The sequence below is a fragment of the Octodon degus genome, unplaced genomic scaffold (assembly GCF_000260255.1).
Source record: "Octodon degus isolate 3935 unplaced genomic scaffold, OctDeg1.0 scaffold00034, whole genome shotgun sequence".
Lineage (NCBI taxonomy): Eukaryota > Metazoa > Chordata > Mammalia > Rodentia > Octodontidae > Octodon > Octodon degus.
This window is the reverse complement of record NW_004524610.1, coordinates 4520149-4535789: the sequence shown is the minus strand read 5'-3', so window position 1 is coordinate 4535789 and position 15641 is coordinate 4520149.

The window sequence follows — 15641 nt, the reverse complement described above, 5'->3', positions numbered from 1 at the left end:
GAAATTCCTGACCTGACCACCCGGGCCTTGTTGCTGTGGCAATTTGTGCCACAACTCATCATCGTTCACGTGCGCTGCCTTCCCCACTCCCGACTCATTCAGAGCTGGGGCTGCATAAGCGTCCTAGAACCTCCAGGCCGCCCTGGCCTGGGCCATGGAAGGAGCTTAATCAAGGGGTGTGTGTGTGTGGGTGTGTGTGTGTGTGTCTGTGTGTCTGTGTGTCTGTGTGTCTGTGTGTCTGTGTGTCTGTGTTCCCCGCGTGTTTTCATAAAGAAAATGTCATTTTCACCTCTGAAGCTAACTGGATGAATCTGTAGATAAATCTTTCAGTTTCTTTAGCTCTTCAAAATTGAGATTACATAAAAAGTCCTTTATGACTCTCAACTTTGATGATTTTATAAAGCCAAAAAAATTGCAAACATATTGAGAATAAAAATACTCTAGCAGGTTAATAAATGCCAATGTCCTTAAGCACAGATAAACCAGTTTTGCCATGTTTCAAGCCATTATGTAGCCAACTGAACACTGAACTTGCCCTTGTTATGCTCTTAAAATTGTGCAGCCCTCCGTGAATTTATTCATAAATTGGAGAAAAAGAAAAAAAAAGGACTATTTTGAAAAGCAGTCACAATAAGTACATGGCAATCAACACAAGTTTTTTCCCAATTTACATTAATCGAATGTCGCAGGCTTTAAGGGTGAAAGTCCTACCTAGCGGGGAAGGTCCAGGGACACCAGATTTCCTTACTTGGCAGAACACCAATATTACCTGAACAGGCAGGAGATTTATCCTTAACGTACCTTACCTTGTGTCTTCTTTCTTCCATATTCTTTCTGAAGAGGCTACAAATAAAAGAAAAAGTGCATAAGTTTGTCTTGAGTGGAAAGTAAATAAGTTGCAAGGAGTTATAAATATCTTCGATAAGACTCAGTGAAGTTTCCATTCGATTTTCCAATTGAGATAGGGTTCATAACAAAGGCAATTTTTTTTTTTTTTTTGCCAAACCACAATGAAATTTTAGACGCAGAAATTTTTTTAATTTTATTTTATGATCAAATCCAAAAAATTATAGATGGTCATTCCCTTTGTTAAGCCTATTGTTAGTTATTATCGTTATCTACCCTGAAACCAAAGATAACCTAGTCTAGCGAAACACAGCTGAGTTCAAAGGCATTTCTTGATATTCTCCTCAAGTCTGCAAAGGGCAACACTAACTGCGCTGAAGCACGCTCAGGAGCGCGAGCAAAGGCCTTCGGCCCCAGGAGGACAGAAGCAACAACAGCCAACCGCGAGGCGGCCCCAGCCACCAGAAGGGCATTCCGGGAACGACCCAGGGCCAGACGCTGCCGAGCTGGAGCTGACCCCAGGAAGGAAGGGGGCAGAGGGACAGAGCAGAGGCCTTCAGCGGCTCTCGGAGGAGGGCTGCGGAGCGAGGGCCTCGGGCAGTGGCGGGGCTGCACCACGCGCGGGAAGAGGTGGTCAAAGGAAAGCGAATCTGTGACCAACCCTAGAAAGAGGGCAAGGGCAGAAATTCACTCGGAAAGATCCTCGGGTAAGGACGTTGAGCCCAGGCGGCGAGGGAAAGAGGAGGGAACACATCAAAATGGCTCTCCAGCACACCCTAATCGGGAATGGGCTGCGAATCCCCTCGCAGCCACGGTGGCAATTTCATCCCAGTTTAGCCTTCGCGGGTCTCGGGGATCCTCTGCCGCGCCTGGAGCCCTCAGACCCTCCTCGCACGGCTGCAGCTTCCGCCTCTGCTGCCCGCTTCCTCTCCTGTGCTGAGATGGGCGCAGCGGAGGACAATTGCTTCTCATTTTTTTTTTTTTTTCATAAAATTTTATGCTGGGCTTCTTTTGGGATAAACTAGACGAAAAGAAAAATTTAACTTGTCTTTGTATACCCACACCATTAAGTTATTGCTGTTAAAAACTGGACTTTTCCTAGTTTCTGAAGAGTCCAGATGCTTCATAGATGGTCAATAAATGGTTTTTAAGTTGAATTTGTTGAAAATCCTCACATTTTTAGAAAAGCTTTCACTAAATTTTGGAATCTTCGACAAAAGACGATTATTTTTAAAGCTAGAGAAGCTCAGTAAAATCGAAACCTTGATTAAGAGCTGAGGTTCCAAAAGTGAGAGATGGTAGCACAATAAAATTCATAGTCCATGGTCCATTCTAGGAAGCCTGCGATGGCTGACAGAAACGATAGACAGTGAGGTTGGGGAAGGAAGCTGTGGAGCTTGTAATACTCTCTGTTGTTTCTCTTCTACGTCATGGAAAGACAATAAATTATCTCTAAGTGGCAAAAAAATATATGCTGGGCCAGCAAGGTAGCTCAATGCACTAAGTGCTGCTTAGGCGAGCGCAAGAACCAGCGTGCGATCGTGTGTACTGCACGCTGCGCCGGCCCCTCCCCCAGGGCAGGCTGAGCTGGGACCGAGACCGGTGTGGTGGTGCACGCCTGTGATCCCAGCGCTGGGAAGGCTGCAATCAGGAGGATCGCGACGAGTCTGTGTAATGAGGCCCTGTGCCAAATGCATAAATTAAAATAAAAAATTATGCTGTTCGTCTTTCTGCCCTTGCCCCTCATGTTCGCCTCTTGCTGAGGCGCCGCGCCTCTCCTGCATCCGCTCTGCCCTGCCCTCCTTGGGCAAACGCGTCCTCCGCGCACCTCCGCGCCCGCAGGCTCAGGCTCCCGGCAGTACGTGATCGCAAGTGTAGGTAATATAAAGCTACGGAATAGAGCTTTTTTCAAGTTTGTTTTTTTTTTTTAAAATGTATTTAGGGTCTTTTTTAAAAATGTATTTAGGGTCTCTACTGGGTCTCACTTCGTAGATCAAACTCGTAGTGATCTTCCTGTTTTCAAGCTGCCAAGCTCTGGGATTACAAGTGTGCCCACCACGCCCAGTCTCAATCCTCGTTTTAGGGAGCCCCAGGGGCACGACCAGCATGGCCGGGGATCAAACCCCCAGCCGCTGCACCTGCTTGCAGGCGCTTTAATCTGCTGAGCTATTTGATCAGCCCTCTTCTTTTTTTTTTTTTTTCTTTTTTTTTTTCTTTGCAGTACTGGGGATTGGACTCTGGACCTTGCGCTTGCCAGGGAGGTGCTTCTGCTTCTGAGCTATCCTCTCAGTCAATAGAGATATCTTTAATATATATTTTCATTTCCAGGATGTTCTGTGCATTTTAATTGTTCTGTGAAGATGAACATCTTAATTAATTAGCATATATGAAAGGAAGGCTGCTCTAGCTTTTGGGGTGTGCACCTGTCGAGTCCCTGGTACGTCACACCTTTATTCCACATAGATGGTTGAATGAATAAATGATAATGCAGTGAGATGGAAGAAACACACGCCAAGCAGAGCGACGCTCAAACTGAGCTTTCTACTGTGCATTTGGGAAAGCCTGGAGCATATTCTCACCCTCTATGAGCCATATTTTTCTCAACTGTCAATGAGGTAATAAGTACCTACTGTGCAATGGTGTCATAAGACAACATACATCAATCTTAAAAAATATCTGATCTCTGTTACGTGTTTGTGAAGTTTTCTGGCTGAATTTGCCCTTGCATCCCCATGTTTATCTTTCAGTGGAAAAACTTGCCCTTCACCCTGGGACCCACTTTGCTTACTTTCACCATTTATAGTTTTCCCACTCCTACTAGATGAGTGATTTATCTTTCCACTGTTGGACAGTGTTTCCTCCTCCTTCCTTCAGCAATCCCGCTCTCATGAGGAATCTGCTGCAAGATGCTACCGTCCACTTAGATCTAGGGCACCTTCCCTGGAAACGTGAACATGGGACCCAGATTGTACCTCCTGCCACCGGGATCCCTGTTACGCCTGACAAATGCAGCCCCTTACAGGAACAGGCCTTATAGTCCCATGTCCTAGCTCCTTCACCCCAGCCTTGGCCACTGACCACCCCCACATACACACACACAGGCTTACACATTGGACCTTGGTAAAGCAATCTCCGGGACCCTGATTCCAAGCACCTCACTCTGGCCTCCACTTACCTTGCGGGTGACTGTTTCTGGTTCGCGCATTGCAACACTTGTTCAGCGCCCTGGGACCCCAGACCTGCTGGCTCCACAGGAGCTGCTCTTCCCTTCCCATTGCCCCGCAGCAGCTTTTGTCACCTGGGTCACTCCTGCACCTGCCCGCAGGTCCCTGGCCCTTCGAGCCTCCCATCTGTCCCCTTGCGAAACCCTACCTCAGGTTACTTCCAGGCACCACCTACCGCACAGCTGGACGTGGCAGGAGAGGACAGGCAAGCCTGCTGCACTGGGGTCTGCATTTCACAGCCCAAATTCTTGCTTCATTAAACATTCCCTGGACATTTTACTAAACTTCTTGGGCAAAAATGTTTCTCTACCATCTAAAATAGTGCAGCATAAACCCTGATCGACCATCTAATATCTTTCTTACTTTGTTTTTTTCTGTAACTGCCCAAATGAAAGGAATTTTAAAATTCCACTTTGTGTCCATTTAAAAACCCAGCTGCATCTGTCTCTGTAAACGTCCTTCTTCCTGCTACGCTGGCTGTGGCTCGGCCGCACACACCCACGCTGTGCACTGGCCCTCATTCCCTTTGTTTAATCAACGGTCTAATCTGTACTCATCCCTTGTAGTCTCTCATTCTATGCCCCACGCTGGAGCTGCATGCCCACGTGTATTTTTGTGTGTAAGTGGCCACGCCCCTGCCCAGATTTCTGTATTTCTGTCTCACTCCTCCGCTCTCTGCTGCACCAGGATCCCCCAGGCAGCTGTCTCTGAATTTCCTTCAATTTCTCACTTTATAGCTCTCTGTCCGGTTCATTCAACTTTTTGTCCTGTCTTGTGAGGTTCACCTGTGACCTCTGCTGAATCTCTGATCAGTATTCCTCTCTATTACATGGGATGTCTCTCGGTTTTGGCATAACTGACCTTGCTTTCTTAAAAGCTTGTCTGTCACTTGACTTGCCAAGTGAGAGCCTCTTTCCGTTTTGCTGCTGCTCCCCTTTGTCTTCACTGCTGCCCCTTTCTTCTGACTTCTAGTTGTCAGAGTGCCTCCGAGAATGATGTTCTGTCCTCACAGCACCTACGCAGATGTCAGCTACCTCAGACTTGGTAGCAGCACTTTAATCTTCAAACTCAACGAATGTTGACGGTGCCAGGGCTGAGCCAGCTACTCAAACTTAACATGCTCCCTCAGTGCTCGTTACTCTGTGCTTACCCCACCTGCACGTGTGGTAGCGCTCTGCCTTCTAGACCCTTCCTCCTGTTCCCCCCTTAGCCTAACATGGTCTGCTCTTCATGCAAATCACATGACATGTTGAAAACGAGAGTTTGGTGAAAATCGGGAGAGATTACTTACACTTATCCTTCTGTTTTTAAAGCCCCTAACATTTTTTCACAGGTAAACATGCAAAAGAAAGCAAATCAAATTCTCATTTATATTATAATCACTTCTATCTGGAATTCTTTTCCTCAGAGTTTTGCTTGTGTCACTGTCAATGTTCAGGTCTCTGCTCAAATGTCACCTCTTCAGCAAGTTTTCTCCAATACCTTATCAAAATTTTTAAAATTCTTACCAAAATTTCTGAAATGTTCCATCTTTTTACTCACTTCCTTTTTTCACATCATTTACCACTACTTAAAATTGTATTTTAATTTACCAAATTTTGAAATATTTTGGTCAGAATTCCTGATCTACAATTTTGTACAGTCCATCTGTGTGAGGATTTGCAGAAGGAGTCCTGCCTATGTCTCCTCACTTGGTGGTGTGGATTCCGAGTTCTACAACATGCATTTTCAGATGACAGCATCACAAGTCAAAAGGACAAACCCTGGGCTCAAATCCTGGACTTGAAATGCCGATGTCTGCACTTCCTAGCTGGGCCCTTGGACTGACTGTCCGCGTCTCCTCTGGGCCGCCCTGCATGCTTAACAAGACGATGGGTAGTGACTCCTCCACCCACTGTTGACAGCACGGCCAAGCGCAGATCTGGGGCAGTCAGGAGGGCGTGGAGAAAGCACTCATGTGAGCTGCTGCTCGTCTCCGAGCTTCTATGCCCAGCCGTCACTGCCTCAGACAGAGCTACCCCGAGGACAAGTGTGGCTTCTCGCTGTCTCTGTTGGGATGCCAGCGTTTATGCTCAGGGTGCCGGCAGCAGGGCTCTGCTAGGCCCACACCTAGCTGTGCATCCAGGCTCCTGCTTTACCCTCAGGAGCCGTGGGCCAGTGGTGTTACGCGGAGGGCACGTGACATCGAAAAGAGTGACACAAATACTTAGCCTCTCCTGATCCCCGTTTCACACTGTGCCCAGAAGTGCACAATTACACATCCGTAGTATCCTCTCATCAAGGCAAGCTCCTTAAAATCACATTTACTCCCTTGAGAATGTTCAAGTCCAAGCAAACAATGAGCTTTTATATTAGCACTGTAGTGGAGTTTTAGAGAACTGACACAAAGATTCTTCTTCCTCAGGGAAAATACGGATAAATCTCCAGGGATTGAAGGTTGCTAACACCAAGGGACAAATTGTTGGAACATAATCATATTCATCTGTCAAGATTTTAAATAATTTCAGAAGTTGCCCTTAAAATTCATGTGGCAACAGCCTGTCATTCAGGGTTTATCATCAGAAAATCATATATAGGCTTAGCTATCCAAAGAAGTTCTAAATTATTTGTCTGTGTTTCACACAGCAATAAACAAATGCCACTCACATGATTTGATACTTTACAATATTTTCTCCGGGTCTGGACTTTTAGTTCACCTTTGTGGACTGAATGCCAACCAAGTGATGGGTGTGTCCCCTCACAGGGCTCCCGTGTGGGGAGACAGCCGGCCGGCATCTTGACATTGGGGCAGGGCTACAGGACCAGCTCTCACTAGTGTGTCTCCTCCAACCAGAGGGGAGACGCTGCCCGCCGCCTACGCAGAGACGACTCAGCCCTGTGCAAGGGGCATGGTGAGCCTGAGCACAAACCAAAGCAGCTATCACCAAGTTTTAAGAGAAAAAGGAAGTGGGGCTTGTTGCGCACCATTTCAATCTTGAAATAAAATAAGGAAGTGGGAAAGCACAGCTCAGAAATTCCCAAAGATTCTTGGTGGTGGGACACCTTTTTGTTATTTGATTGTGAGATGGAGTTTCCTCTCATCGCTTTTCTCCTGAAGTACAAAAGAAACTATAGAGAATAAAAGGCTGTGTTCCATCTGATGGTTAGACTAATCAAAACTACTTTTTGAAACATCCTCCGAATTTGCATTGCCAACTGCAAGCATCCCAAATAGCCGCACAGCCAAGAGCAGAAATCAGTGCTTAGCTTCAGTGTGTGTAGCTGCAAAGCCTCAGGGCTGGAGGCCTGACTTACCTGAAAAGGAGAGAGATGGACTCTCCATGCTTCTACTTCTCGGCCCTCGACTCCCAGACCTTAATGCAAACAGTTTGTCCTCGGATGAAAGCCAGCTGCAGCCTTGGGAGGTTCTCTGCACTGGCCCAAGCTCCAGGTGAGCTCTGCTTGAGGCCTTAGTAATTGTGCAGACGAAGGAAGCCTTGCAAACAGTGTGTTGGATGGACTCAGGAGCTCCGGGTGGGAACCGAGCCCTAACACACACAGGTGCATTCATCTACATTCTTCATAAAGATTAACACAGTTGCTATAATTGTGCAGAAGGGTGGAGTCATTTATTCTGATACATACTTTTTCTTGCTTACAAATACATATTACTAATATTTGGCATTTAAGTGCAAAATTATTTATATTCTGAGAGGAAAAAAAACCCTTAAAAATTAGAACACAAAGTAAGGGCAGATTCTGACCCTTGCAGGGCTGTGGGTGGTACAAGATCTATGTTGCATTCCCAGAGTGCAGTGGCTGAGGTTCGATCCTCGGCAGGCCGTGCCAGCCCCACCTGCAGGGCGTGCTGAGGCAGCGACTAAGACTGGGTGTGGTGGCGCGTGCCTGGAATCCCAGCGCTTAGGAAGCTGAAACCAGGAGAATCACTGAGTCCAATCTACGTAGTGAGACACTATAGAACCTGGAGACCCTGTACCAAACATAAAAGAAAAAAAGAGCTATGCTATGATGAGCAGACATGGTACATCCGTGGCCCTGTGCATGTGTGTGTGCATGACAGGGCACATGTTTCGTGTAGAGTGAACGTTTTTGATAGTCTTTCACACTAGTCCCGATTGGCAAGATTGTACTCAGTGGCTGGGTTGAATTCCCCCTGTACCTCGGAGGCACCCAGGGAGACAGGCAAGCTTTTGCCACAGGACAATCTCCACCATCCCCTTCTGAACTGACTCCAAAAGGAGTCAGAACTACGCTGCCCTGTGCTAGCACAGCCTGAACGCAAGCTCGTGTTCAGCTGGGCCTTCGAGCTAAGGCCCCAGTTGGAAATCCTGCAACCGTTCTTGTTTCCAAGGTGCTCGGGGAAGAAGAAACAACCTTGCACCAAGGAATTTGACTTCAACGTGCCTGTCAGTGCCCACGTGGCCACTGAATTCCTTGCTTTTAGTGGGGGCAATTGTCCCAGGAAACAGTTTCTAAGTCATGTCCACAATTTCTGTGAGGAGAAGATATTTTCAGTCGGGAAAAAAAAAAAAAAAAAAAAAAAAAACAGGGAAGAACCAAAGCATCAGGTAGGCCCTTGGACACACATTCACTGACCCATGTAGCCTGTGTGCAGACATTAAGCCGCATACCTTAGTTCTCAGAGTGACCTTGCTTTTTATTCCTGCTTTATCCAGCTGGAGTCAATCACGAGAGGAGACTCTCAACTTCTCGGTACCGACACTGTTTCTACCACCCAGCCTTTGGAGTTTCAGCTTTCTTATGTAAATCTATGCAGCAACACCCTTACGTTTCACAAAGAAGTTGCTTTTATCCGCTCTATGGACCAACAGTAACTAATATGAATGCACCCTGGGGCACAGCCTCACATGTAACTGTGTGCCTCAGTCTCTGGTCAGCGTCCCCTGGATCCACTCCACCTCTAGAGAAATTACTTACTTTGTGTACTTAAGCTAAATACTTGCCCTACACTGCAGCCCAGGTGGATGCTGTTATTTGGCTTCAAAGACAGATCATAACATTTTTATTACTCCAAAATCCCTGTGTACCTGCTTAACCTTCTGCTTTAAAACTCTTTTGAAGACAAATGGTCCTAATTCTTCCCTCAGATCTAACTAAAGGGACATAAATTATAGTTCCCGTGGGGGAGGATTTAAATGGAAATGGCTCTTTACTCCGTCTTCCTTGGGGGAGTATACCACAGAAATCTTCCAGGGCCAAATTTAAAACACATTTGTTTCAGACTTTGTCAAGTTGAGTATTGTTTTGAAATTGTAAGCTTTTTAATTTCCATGTAAAAGTATTTTTGTGCTTTTACTCTTCCTTAAAGCCCTGTTACTTCTTTCTATTTCATAGGTGTTTGACACAAGAAGAGTGAAAAATGATTTAAAAGAAAATTGAAAGTGGTCAGCTTTTGTTTGAGAGACACTTTGCTCCTTTTGTGTAAAACCTACTCAAAAGCATCCTGTGTTATTGTGTGTCTCCCCCTATTGTTCTGGGCACAGTGTCTGTTGTGTATGGAAGTGCAGGAGCCACCTGAATCAAATCATAGTCCTTGGGGACATCATCTCCCTCACCTCCCCATGGAGCACATGGAGCACCTCCACCCCCCGGCCCAGCACATGCCCTGTGTGTCCCTAAGGAGGATGTAGCACCCCTTTGAGGTTCTATCACTTCTTCTACTCAGAAGATTCATAGTGCCTTCATATTTTGAGCTTCATTTAGTTCCTTTATCTTAGATCAGTAAATGGAAATTGCTCTGAAATATAGACAATACTTCCAATGCCTGGGCTGGTGAGTGTGAAAGAAGAATCAGTGATGTCTGCTCCTTAACACATCCTCCCCACAGGGAGGGTATCAGAGTCTGCCAGAAGTCAGAAAATCCAAGCCCTGCATCAGAGTGAAAAAATGGATTTCATATCAACATTAGGAGTTCTCAGTCTGAATCTATAAGAGTTTTCCTACTTGAAGCAGTCAAAGAACATGGTGGGAAAAAAGAACAAAGACAAACTAGAGCCTATTCATGGAAGGTGGGGCGTTGTGGCGGTTGGTGCATTGTGTCAACCTGAGGGGTCAGAAGCTTAGCTGGGTCGGCTCAGCGACTCCATGCCATAGGGCAGGGCGGGCCGCCCTAGAGAGACTTAGCACTCGAAGGGTACCTAAAGGGGCTCAGGAGGACATCTGCACTTCCTCAGAGGCGCTCTATTCTGCTGTCAGGAGGCAAAGAAGTGCTCCCGGATCTTCGCAGCACTTCTTGGGAGGAGCGTGATCTTCACAGTCAGCATGGAAGGAAGGGAGCGAGGCTTGACAGACTCCGCAGCTGCTGCTCCTTCTGCTCTTCACTGCTTTCTGCTGCCATGAACTGCTGCCTTCTTCCTGGAGCCGGTGGAGTATGGACTGAATCCTCCTCCACAGTGAGCTAAATAAGCCTTTGCTTCCTTCATTTCAGTTGTCAGGTATTTTGTCCCAGCAATGAGTGAAAAGTAACCAAGACAAGCATCTAGCGACATCATTAATGAGACTCCTTCAGAAATGCACCCAAGAAGGCCTTCCATAGCTCATCAAAATACGGCCAGCCTTTTCTGGAGAAGACCATTCCCCACGCATGTTTTAAACTAAAAGTGGCGGGAAACGTACAGGCGTTGGCAGGCGGGTCAGTTCCTCCCGAGCGTCCCAAGGCTCCAGCCCCGCGCCGAGAAGCCCGACCCGCTGCGCGCTTGAGCGTCCCCACTGCCCCTCCCCTGTGGAGACCTCGGAGGAGAACTTCCGGCGCCAGCTCGCGTCTTCCCGCGTGCTCATCTCCACCCCGCAGGCTCGGCCTCCCTGCTCCAGGCGCTCCTCTTCTGCGCCATGGAGACGGTCATGCTTGCCTCAGAAAATTTAAAGTCCTGTTTCCATCAATAAGGAAACAAAAACTCAAAGGCTGGCATAAGGAAGAACTAGAAGAAAAGGGTAAAGAAATATCTTTACCCAATGGTTCTATGGAAGTTCATTTTGCACATTAACTTCCAAATTAAGCCCCGGACTTTAAAAAAGAATATATTATTCAAACAACTCTTTAAGAGTACGCCTTAAAAATCTCCTTCCGTATTATCTTTTGATGGTATTTAATGAAAAGTACAGAAAAACACATTATCTTTTTGTTGTCGCAGCCGGCGCACGGCGGTGGGCGGCAGCTGGTGGCGGTGGCATTTGTCTCCGACGTGGAGGCGAAGCGCGTGCGCAAGACAAGCCTCTGCAGGCCAAGTCCCCGCGGCTCCTGCACGCTGCAGCGCGGCCCACAGCCGCCCCGCTGCTACGCGCGCACGTGTGTGGCCACCTCCCGAGGGGGAAGCGACGCTTCAGAACTCTCGTGAAGAATCAAAAGGACTGTTTGTAATTTCAAAGACAGTGTTCAAGGAAATATGTATGTTGTTCTCAGATTTAAAAAAAAAATGTTGAACTGTATCTTTGGCAAAAGGCAAATTGTGGATAACACACCATGCAGCTGCATATGGAAAAACTAAAAACGGAACTGTAATTGGGTCTTAAATTAGAAGCACATCTGAGTTTTATTAACAATTTAAGAGTGATATTAATTTTTTTTTTTTTTGCTTTTTTTTCTCTCCTTAATTGTGTACTCATGTGTGAAAGAGGAGAACATGAAGGGGGGAATAAAAAGGGGCATGATCAGGAGATGGAGACAGAAAAACAAACAAGGCTGAACAGATATTCCAGTCTCTACATGGACTTCATTCTGATTGCAGTTATGCTTTCTAAGAAAGAAAAATTGATGAAGTCTTTTAAAACTTGACTAAAAGCAGCAGCATGTTAAGAGAACTCTGTGACTTCCTAGTGGTATAAATACCCTAGTTCCAGTCTAGTCCTACGAATGCTTCCAACAATGGCACACACACGCCAAAGCAGTGAAAAGCAGCGGGCAATGCCCTGAGGGGAGCAGCTTGAAAGCTACACTTGACTGAGCCATGCAGTCCAGGGGTACAGGCAGGCTTCTTATTATGGTCTGGGCTCCATTCCCATCAACGGTGGGCATCGATGCTTCCCACGAGGCTTCCCATGCACACGGGCTGGCTTCCCGGAAGTCTCTGATCTATGGGCCAAACCCAAGTTTCTTCAGGACACTCACTACATAATCTAACATGCTCAGAGAGTGTTTGTACCATGCTAAAGCTTTGGGCATTGGGACTCAGGCATGTCTGAAAGTCACACCAAATCAAAAAGAAAGGAGTTGAGAACTGCACAGCCTTCATCTGAATCACAGGCATATTCAAATCACAGGCATGTCCCTAAGGTCTTCCCAAAGCCTGGAGACTGCAGGCTGACCCCTGTGTGTTCTGAGTTGTAGGATTGGGCCACAGCGAGGCTCAAGCACTCGAGTGAGTGACCGTGACCCAGGTGGCTGTCTACAAAACCTGTCCTCATCCTGTCCACAGGGCTCTGATTCCACAGGCCAGCACAGGCAGCCATGCACATGCCATCTTCGAGAGGGCTCTAGGACGGAGTCTGACGGGCTTCACGGCTACACCTGTAGAAGCAACAGAGTCCGTCTCGTAGGTTGCTATAAAATATTTAAGGCCACAAAATGCCGAAGCCATAAAGAACAACAAGAGAGAAAAAGCATACAGCATGTAAGTGAGTCACAGTACTGAAGATAGACATACCATAAAGTAAGTCAAAGACTCACTCACTGGTCAGTGCCTTCAGCCTGTAGACCTAGCACGGCTCCCACACTGGTGACAGAGGGCTCAGAGAGCTCAAACTCTGCTGCAGAGATGACAAACAAGTGTTTGGAATTGGCAGAGAAACAGAAGGGTGAGCTGGGAGATATGCCTTCACCTGCAGGGGAGACCCGGAAGTGACTGCCCTGCCAGTGAGGAGCGCACACATCAGAGTACAAAGGGATGTGGAGGAAAAGGGATCCAGAATAAGAAAGCAGAAAGAGTGAAAGGAATCAGAGCAGAGAGCGCCACAGGAAGGGGCTAGAAAAAGGAGCAGTAAACCAGCATGCAAAGTTGGAACACCTCACAACAACTGACCACTGGACTTCCCTTCAGATCTATTGGTTCAATAGACCTATAAGGTTTTCACCATTTTTTTTTTTTTTTTGCATTTTATTTTCTCAGAAATTTCTACCAGCTCCTGCTGGAGTTCTTTGGAATAATGAATCTCTGCTACATTTTGTTAAAGATGACAGATTATTAGTGTGTCTAGGTGGCTAACAATCTTATGCTCATCAGTAGTTACTGGTCTCCAGATATTGAGGTTAATTGGTTGGCTTCAATCATTTGCAATCTGTTCTTTATTATTGTTCTTTTCTCTTTAGATCCCAAACAGAATGCTTTGGGTAGTTTTTAAATTCTTCGCATTCAGTTCACCAAATTCTATATCCTATACAGTGTGTGTGTGTGTGCCTGCGTGTGTGTATGCAAATGTATTTGTGTGTGTGTGTGTGTGTGTGTGTGTGTGTGTGTGTGTGTGTGTTTGAAAGGCAAATATATCATTACATCCCTGGATAGAAGCAGCTTTATGTCCTAAACTATTTAATAATTTGGGAAATCAAATATCATTTGTTTGTGAAGGTTTTTGGCTCTTCTGCTGTAGCTTTTCTTTCTCAGAATAAAAATGGACAACATTTCAGCTCTGTTCATCAACTTTAGAAGAAACATCCTACATGATATGGAAAGGGTAGATTTGTCTTTTGTTCTTTATGACAGCACATTGATTTCTTTGCAGATAATTCATAGAGGCATTTAGAATTCATGGATGTTACTCAGTAGAGTGAATGTGGTCTCAGACATGCTTATTTTTAAGGGAATCCATTTCCTCTTCCCTCCATGCTCCCCTCTTCCCTCTTGTTCTAACGTAGTCCCTCATAGTGGTCCATGACTGCTGTCTCAGCCTTCTGCCTTCACTCCTGTTTGCTCAATGGGCAAGAAATAAGGCAGCGTCAGGCAGCAGCCAGGCAAATCCTTACATCCTCATCCACCTAGGAGGGCCTGGGAGGGGTCTTTTCTGGCTGTGCCTGTAGATCTGGGATGCCTGGGGGGCGCCCAGAGAGCCTCCCCATTCCTGACTCATGGTGAGTAGGCAACAAGACGGGATGCTTTATGGGGCCAGTGAGAGGAGATATGGACAACAGATGAGCGATGCCTATATAAAGATTGTAGAAATCACACAAAAGATAATTTTGCCTGTTCTGCCTGAGGCATGCATATTTGGCCCCAGAGACAGAATGAGCAAGATACAGAACGAAAAACTGAATTTCAGACTATCGTTTCATGTATGCATGGGTTGGGGCTGAAAAGCAAAGACAACTCCCTTGGAGAGAACTATCAATTAACTGAGAATGTCAACCACTGTCCCCCTGGAGACTGCCTGTTTACACTATCACTTGTCTCAAGGAAGGAGATTAAGAGTTCCCAGAAGCCACTTGGCCACCCTGGTTTTCGACCTGGGCCCTGGGTGAGAGACATGCTAGAGGAGCTGGGTTGGTGGACTAGAAGGTGATGACCCAGAAGGAAATGCAGTTCATCAACCCAGGCCTAAGGGAGTATCTTGAGGTCACAGTATAGGCAACAAAAGAGAGATCTGACCTGGTGCTGGTCCCCCAAGCATGTGACATGTGGAGTTTCATCCGGCCTCAATAAATGAAAGCTAACATGGACCAGAGGATTCTCCAGGGAACTCAAAGGAAGTAGCAAAGACCAAAGAAAAAAGATTGCATCACGCAAGTCAGTGAACTGCAGGGCAACGTGTCCAGTAGCGAGAAGTTCTAGAAATACCCTAAGAACCCTCCTTGACAGACCCAGTCCTAGCCCAGGCCCAGTGAGCGTGTGGGAGAGTTTCCAGCTACCCTGCGCTGGCGGGACCTACTGGTTCCAGCCCAGGTACAGTGTGGGTGAGACCCTCTTCCACCCCCTTGGGACACCCCACCCCACTCTGCACCACCTCCTCTACCCTGGCTGCTGAGTAGGAATTTCTGCCGCATTCCAGGAACCCCCAGACCCAGTCCTAGCCCAGGCCCGGTGAGTATGTGGGAGAGCTTCGGGCTACCCTGTGCTGGCATGACCTACTGGTCCCAGCCCAGGCACGTGGGCGACACCCTTTTTCACCCTTTTGGGACGCCCCCCCATCACTCCATAGTACCTCCCCACACCCCATCCACAGAGTAGGAATTTCTGTCGAATTCTGGGAACCCCCAGATCCAGTCCTAGTCCAGGCCTGGTGAGTGTGTGGGAGAGCTGCCTCTACCCCTACTCCACTTGTCTCCTCCAAACTCAGCTCAGGCCTGGCATACAGGCCTGGGGTGAAACCCTTCAGCTGCAATCCCTGCAGAAAGTGTAGGGGACAGAACCACCCAGCTAGTCCAGGAGCAGAACATCTTGCCAGAGGGGCAAAACAGGTTCACCTCCAAGGGCAGCAACAGGAAGGAACTGAGCACAGCGGCCAGACCCAAGCCAGGCACAGCTGGATAAATCTAAACTTTGTAGATCTACACCTGAATGTCAGTAGCTGCTAAGGCTATAACTGCAACAAAGATCTACAACAAAGGGCAGAAGACAGTGCTACACA